Below are 7,257 nucleotides of genomic sequence, written 5' to 3'. Positions count from 1 at the left end.
GTAAAGGCAGACATTGCGCACGCCTTCTTCAATGCCTTCTTCAATACCGTGAATTTGAGATGATCTTGGTTCACAAGTGTCCAGCAAGGGGTCAACAGTGTTAGATAATTCCGAGGTTTGCGCTATAAGGAGTATTACGTGATATAATAGACAACACCAAGACCTATGTATGCAGTAAGCAGTTTTATTAGAAAAAGCTACAATTCTAGATTTCTGTTATAGAAATGTACCGAAGGCTCTTCGTACAGTAGGTGTATAAAGAAAACACATAAAAGAGGTACGTATGTCATTTGGTATAAGAACACAAACACATCAAATATCACCTTACATATATCATGGAATGTACAGAACACAAGTACCATAGAGTACAATTCATTCATATGTTACTGTTATGCGCAGTTGTAAAAGCAACCTACAGTCAATCGATCTGATAACTGCTCAAACATGTATCTGTCAAGTACCCAAAGTACAATATACACACTATGTAAACATTACTGATGCCATTTAAAGCTGAGTGTAGCACTCTGCTGTGGCGTAAAGACGTGTGAGACCAGAGCAAGCATCACCATCTTCATTGTGGTAACAGTTGAATTCCTGAGCAATGTCGATCCAGTGTCCGTCATGCAGTTTTATTAGAAAAAGCTACAATTCTAGATTTCTGTTATAGAAATGTACCGAAGGCTCTTCGTACAGTAGGTGTATAAAGAAAACACATAAAAGAGGTACGTATGTCATTTGGTATAAGAACACAATCACATCAAATATCACCTTACATATATCATGGAATGTACAGAACACAAGTACCATAGAGTACAATTCATTCATATGTTACTGTTATGCGCAGTTGTAAAAGCAATCTACAGTCAATCGATCTGATAACTGCTCAAACATGTATCTGTCAAGTACCCAAAGTACAATATACACACTATGTAAACATTACCGATGCCATTTAAAGCTGAGTGTAGCACTCTGCTGTGGTGTAAAGACGTGTGAGACCAGAGCAAGCATCACCATCTTCATTGTGGTAACAGTTGAATTCCTGAGCAATGTCGATCCGATGCCCGTCATGCCCGTTGTCATTGACATCAGAGGTGTATGTGAATATAGAGTTGGCACCCTTATGGTTAAACAGGTATTTCCAATCATCTTTGACCCCATTCCGGGTTAGATTAGGGGTTACATTTTCCATCCCACATTTCGAGGCCAGCAAAGCTATCATATGGACCAAAGTGGAACCTTCAGAAGGTTTACAATCCAATACCACCTTGAGCTCCCTCTCTCTCGGTGACATATACTGAGCTTTAAACCACATAGATAAATAGACAACCATCTGTCTGAACTCTAAAGCTGAGGTCAAGGGTTTCAGCTTACGCACGTTAGCCACAAATGGTAACACAGTACGCTTTGAAATGCACCACATAGCTAAGATTATCTGTTTCTTCAAAACAAAACAGCACCAATGAAAATCGTAGCCTTTGAGCTGCACATTGAACAGTTTCGGCAAGTACTGATCGGGACTGATCATGTCCTGCGTCTTGGGTGGAGGACGGGTTCCCACCAGAACGTGATCCCAGAAACCCGGCACGTGAGGAATGCACACATATCTATACGCCACCTCTTCCGGCATTGTTTCCTTTACCCAGTACTTGAAGGACATAGTGTCTTTCGCATTGATGAGATCATTGAAAGCTGCATGGGGAGAGAAAACAGAGACCATTGTCACTCACTTTCAGGTCCAGTGGTATGAACCATAACCATAATATACCCATATATATGAGAGAGAGAGAGAGAGAGAGAGAGAGAGAGAGAGAGAGAGAGAGAGAGAGAGAGAGAGAGAGAGAGAGAGAGAGAGAGAGAGAGAGAGAGAGAGAGAGAGAGAGAGAGAGAGAGAGAGAGAGAGAGAGAGAGAGAGAGAGAGAGAGAGAGAGAGACAGAGACAGAGACAGAGAGAGAGAGAGAGAGAGAGAGAGAGAGAGAGAGAGAGAGAGAGAGAGAGAGAGAGAGAGAGAGTGAGAGAGAGAGACCTACCATGTCTCAGCTTCCCAATGTCAGGGACTTGCTTCTCATTCAGGATGTCTTGCACATATCCATTGAGCTCGTCTTCACTCTTGAACTGGTCATTGATGTTCAGTTCTAGATCCCATGATCCTAGATAATCCAGATCATGACAACTGGCTAGGTCGCTAGCCGTGGTGTTTACAGCGCCATGTGTAGATGATATGCCATGCATGCGACATCCTCCCTGTCTACGGTAACAGAGTGTGCAGATTACACAGCCACAAGCACACTGAATTGGTCTATTGAGCTGAATCAAGAAGTCGTGACAGATGATGGCCCTGTTGAAGGTCTTTCTACAGTTGAAACACAATGTATATTGTTTCACCATAGCCAGCAGTGTGTTGAGGGATGTAGCACTAGCCCCCTGATTTTCCAAGAGTTGGCTACGGGGATAAGGGGTGAGGTCATGATAGGTGACAGCTGCTTCGGATTGCGGTGGGGTTGTGGTTACTAACTGTTGCTGCTGCACAGATGTACCCGGCTGGGGATATCCCTGGTGTTGCTCACACCAGAGAGATGATTCCTGTTGTGATGGAGATGATTCCTGTTGTGATGGTACAAGCACCCGCTGCTGCTGTTCAGGTTGTGGTGGGGTTTGGAATAACACCTGTTGCTGCTGCACAGATGTACCTGGTTGGGGATATCCCTGGTGTTGATCATACCAGTGAGGGGATGCCTGTTGTGATGGTATAAGCACCTGCTGCTGGTGGTCAGGTTTCGGTGGGGTTTGGAATGGTGAGTGTTGCTGCTGTACAGATGTGCCCTGGTGGGGATTGTAGATATTGTAATTGTGTATATGACTATACTGCTGGTGATCCCGATGCACTTGGTACGTATTGGGCTCTACAGGCTGTACAGATTGGGGTTCTTGACTATGCTCACTGTATTTATACACACTAGAGGTGTCGTTCTCTGAGCTTCCACGGTCATAGCAGTCTCCGGGGTAGGGTGTGCTTCCCATATCTGTAGGCTGGGAAACTACATTATCACTCAAGCTCGGAGTGGTTATGCTGTGAGCAGGCTCAGATGCAGCAACAAAAGGGAGGTCCGGACAAACAGGGAGTCCCAGCCAATCCAGCCCAGGGAGTTGGTTATTTGGCATATCACAGTCTTGGGTGTTGTTTGGATGTAAGATATCCCCTATCGCTGATGACGACCCCGGATCCCTCACCATACTCCTGTAACAACAGAAAAGTGATGGACAAGACATTCCCATTATAAACAAACACCACATATTTAAACCACTTGAGAATATGATACGGGTTATATGTACATACATCTCAAATCTAGTCATGTATGATGCAATTTCCTTCTTAAGATCTTGATGCTCAGGTATATCAGATACAAAGCCTGGTTCAGCTGTAGGTTCAGGTACACTGTTAAACGTTTCATAGCACGTGGTCTCAGCAGATATGGACTGCTCAATGGACACAGCCTCGGCCTGAGCAGATGCTGCCTCTTCTGTGTCATCGGAGGTGTGGCGCTTTGGCTCTGTGGACACTGCCTCGGTTTCAGTAGAGGCTACTTCCTCAGTAGAGGTGACTTCCTCTCTACATTGAGACCCATTATCCGCAGATAGACATTTTCCAATGTTGGCCTGCTTTGTGTCATCTGGGAGGTGGGACTTGGGTGCAGTAGACACTACATTGGTCTCAGCAAATGTGATGTCCTCCATGTCTTTCACTGCACTCTCTGTACCATCCGGGTAATGGGATTTAGGAAAGGTTGACACTGCCTTGATCTCACTAGCAGCGGCTCCCACTCTACAATGAGACTCATTGTCCACAGATACACACTTTTCACTGTCAGCCTCTTTGTCAGCCTCTTTGTAAACCTCTTTGTCAACCCCTTCAACTCTGTGATCATTGTTGTCATCAGAGTCACTGGAGTCTCCAGAACTGCTGCTAGAACTGCTGCTTGGACTGCTACTCGTGCTGCATTTTGAACTGTCGCTTGAACTGTCACTTGAACTACTGTCATCATCTTCATGTAACACAGTAGATACTTTGGGGTCATCATCTCCATCACTAACAGATTCTGGATGAGCAGATGTCCCGTGATCCACATCTCTACTGTTGTCAGGTTGTCTGGTCTTCATCCAGTGTCTTTTTCTAGTCTTTGTCTCACATCTACTGTCTTGACTGCCACGGATGGTGGTCTGAGGTCTTGAACTGTAGCTTAAACCGCCGCTATCATCTCCATGTGATACAGAAGCTACTTCTGGGTCATCTTCTACGTTGCCGACAGATTGCTGAAAGGCAGATCTGCCATCCTCCACACATCCACTGTTGTCTGTTTTTGTTCTGGTCTTCATCCAATTTCTTTTTCTCTGATGAGGTGATGTCTCGGAATCATGGCTTCTTATAGTGTCTGTCTCCCATCTGCTGTCCTGACTGTCACAGATGGATGTCTGAGGTCTGTTGGTCTGAGGTCTGTTGGTCTGAGGTCTGTTGGTCTGAGGTCTGTTGGTCTGAGGTCTGTTGGTCTGAGGTCTGTTGGTCTGAGGTCTGTTGGTCTGAGGTCTTGACCTGCCGCTATCATCTCCATGTGACACAGAAGCTACTTCTTGGTCATCCTCTCCATTGCCGACAGATTCTGGAAAGGTAGATCTGCTATCCTCCACACATCCACTGTAGTCTGTTTTTTTTCTGGTCTTCATCCAATTTCTTTTTCTCTGATGAGGTGCTGTCTTGGAATCATGGCTTCTTATAGTGTTTGTCTCCCATCTGCTGTCTTGACTTCCAAAGATGGTGGTCTGAGGTCTGTTTGCCTGAGGTCTCTTGGTCTGGGGTCTGTTGGTTTGGGGTCTGGTGGTTTGGGGTCTGGTGGTTTGGGGTCTGGTGGTCTCGGATCTGCATACGCTGCCAAGCTGTCTGAATGTATTAACAGTGTTGCGCCTTTTTTTGATAGGTTCTCCTATGGAATGTTGCAGTATCCATTCTTCGGGTATACGACGCTTAAGCGTCGACTTTCTCTTTGCAGCAGATGGAGCATTGTAATCATTTGGCCTTCTGTTGTAGTCATTTGACTCTCTTCTGTTGTAATCCTTTGGACTTATGTTGTAGCCTTTTGGCCTTTCATTGTACTCCTCTGGTCTTCTGTTGTAATGTAGCCCTGTTGAAATAGCTTGCTGGTATCTGTGTCTCTCAGGCTCACATCTTGATGTTCGAACATAAGGCTGGGGTTGTCTTGGATACATACAATCCTCTGTTTGGTACTGTGTGTTATTAGAGCGTCTTTCATAGGACCTTCTCTGTTGAATATTGCGTAAGGGAGAGGGTATAGATTCTCTCAGTTCTCTATGGTCTTGCGCTCTTACGTCCATAGCCTGGTCATATATCTTGTGTCCCTTGTTGTTTCTTGAATAGTATACATGTGCCATATTATCTTGTCACTCAGGCTTGTTGACTAAAGAAGTCCTTGGTATATTATCTTAAATTAATATATTCCCAGTCTTGTTTGCTTAAGAAGTCCATGGCAATGCGTATGTATTATCCTCACAATCTGAAGGTGTGGTGTCTCCTGGGGTTTGCACAATTGGTTCATGGAACTGTCTTATATATTTCATAAGCTCCTCCTAGAATGTTCCTAACGGCTTCTTAACGCAATACATTGGCTGTAGATAACAGTCTTTGACAAATAGGCTTTGTCCATGCATATCTATGTCCGTCCAGACTGAAAAAGCCGTCCAGACTGAAAAAGCCGTCCAGACTGAAAAAGCCGTCCAGACTGAAAAAGCCGCCCAGACTCAAAAAGCCGTCCAGACTGAAAAAGCCGTCCAGACTCAAAAAGCCGTCCAGACTGAAAAAGCCGCCCAGACTGAAAAAGCCGTCCAGACTCAAAAAGCCGTCCAGACTGAAAAAGCCGTCCAGACTCAAAAAGCCGTCCAGACTCAAAAAGCCGTCCAGACTCAAAAAGCCGTCCAGACTCAAAAAGCCGTCCAGACTCAAAAAGCCGTCCAGACTCAAAACGCCGCCCAGACTCAAAAAGCCGTCCAGACTCAAAAAGCCGTCCAGACTCAAAAAGCCGTCCAGACTCAAAAAGCCGTCCAGACTACAAAACGCCGCCCAGACTACAAAACGCCAACCAGGCTTGAAACGCCGTCCAGACTCTAAAAGCCGTCCAGACCCGAAACGCCGCCCAGACTCAAAAAGCCGTCCAGACTCAAAAAGCCGTCCAGACTCAAAAAGCCGTCCAGACTCAAAACGCCGCCCAGACTCAAAAAGCCGTCCAGACTCAAAAAGTCGTCCAGACTCAAAACGTCGCCCAGACTCAAAAAGCCGTCCAGACTCAAAAAGCCGTCCAGACTCAAAAAGCCGTCCAGACTACAAAACGCCGCCCAGACTACAAAACGCCAACCAGGCTTGAAACGCCGTCCAGACTCTAAAAGCCGTCCAGACTCAAAAAGCCGTCCAGACTCAAAAAGCCGTCCGGACTCAAAAAGCCGCCCAGACTCAAAAAGCCGTCCAGACCCGAAACGCCGCCCAGACTCAAAAAGCCGTCCAGACTCAAAAAGCCGTCCAGACTCAAAAAGCCGTCCAGACTCAAAACGCCGCCCAGACTCAAAAAGCCGTCCAGACTCAAAAAGTCGTCCAGACTCAAAACGTCGCCCAGACTCAAAAAGCCGTCCAGACTCAAAAAGCCGTCCAGACTCAAAAAGCCGTCCAGACTACAAAACGCCGCCCAGACTACAAAACGCCAACCAGGCTTGAAACGCCGTCCAGACTCTAAAAGCCGTCCAGACTCAAAAAGCCGTCCAGACCCGAAACGCCGCCCAGACTCAAAAAGCCGTCCAGACTCAAAAAGCCGTCCAGACTCAAAAAGCCGTCCAGACTCAAAACGCCGCCCAGACTCAAAAAGCCGTCCAGACTCAAAAAGTCGTCCAGACTCAAAACGTCGCCCAGACTTGAAACGCCGTCCGGACTCAAAAAGCCGTCCAGACTTGAAACGCCCTCCGAGGTCAGTGACGACGCATATATATAGGCACATGTGATATGCACACTTCCACATCTCCACTGATCAGACAGAGACCAGAGAGAAGAAACTCGAAATGGAACTGACCCAGAAGTTCAAGATTGCCAGCTACCTAATGAGAAATATGGAGATCTTTAACAAGGTGGTCGCGGCTCTGAAAGACCACAAATCACTGTCACTGGATAGCAAACTAAGCCAACTGATTGCTCATATGCTTAGGAGGCA

The sequence above is a fragment of the Echiichthys vipera genome (genome assembly GCF_963691815.1).
Source record: "Echiichthys vipera genome assembly, chromosome: 13".
NCBI classification, from domain to species: Eukaryota; Metazoa; Chordata; class Actinopteri; order Perciformes; family Trachinidae; genus Echiichthys; species Echiichthys vipera.
Note: the sequence above shows the minus strand (reverse complement) of the source record.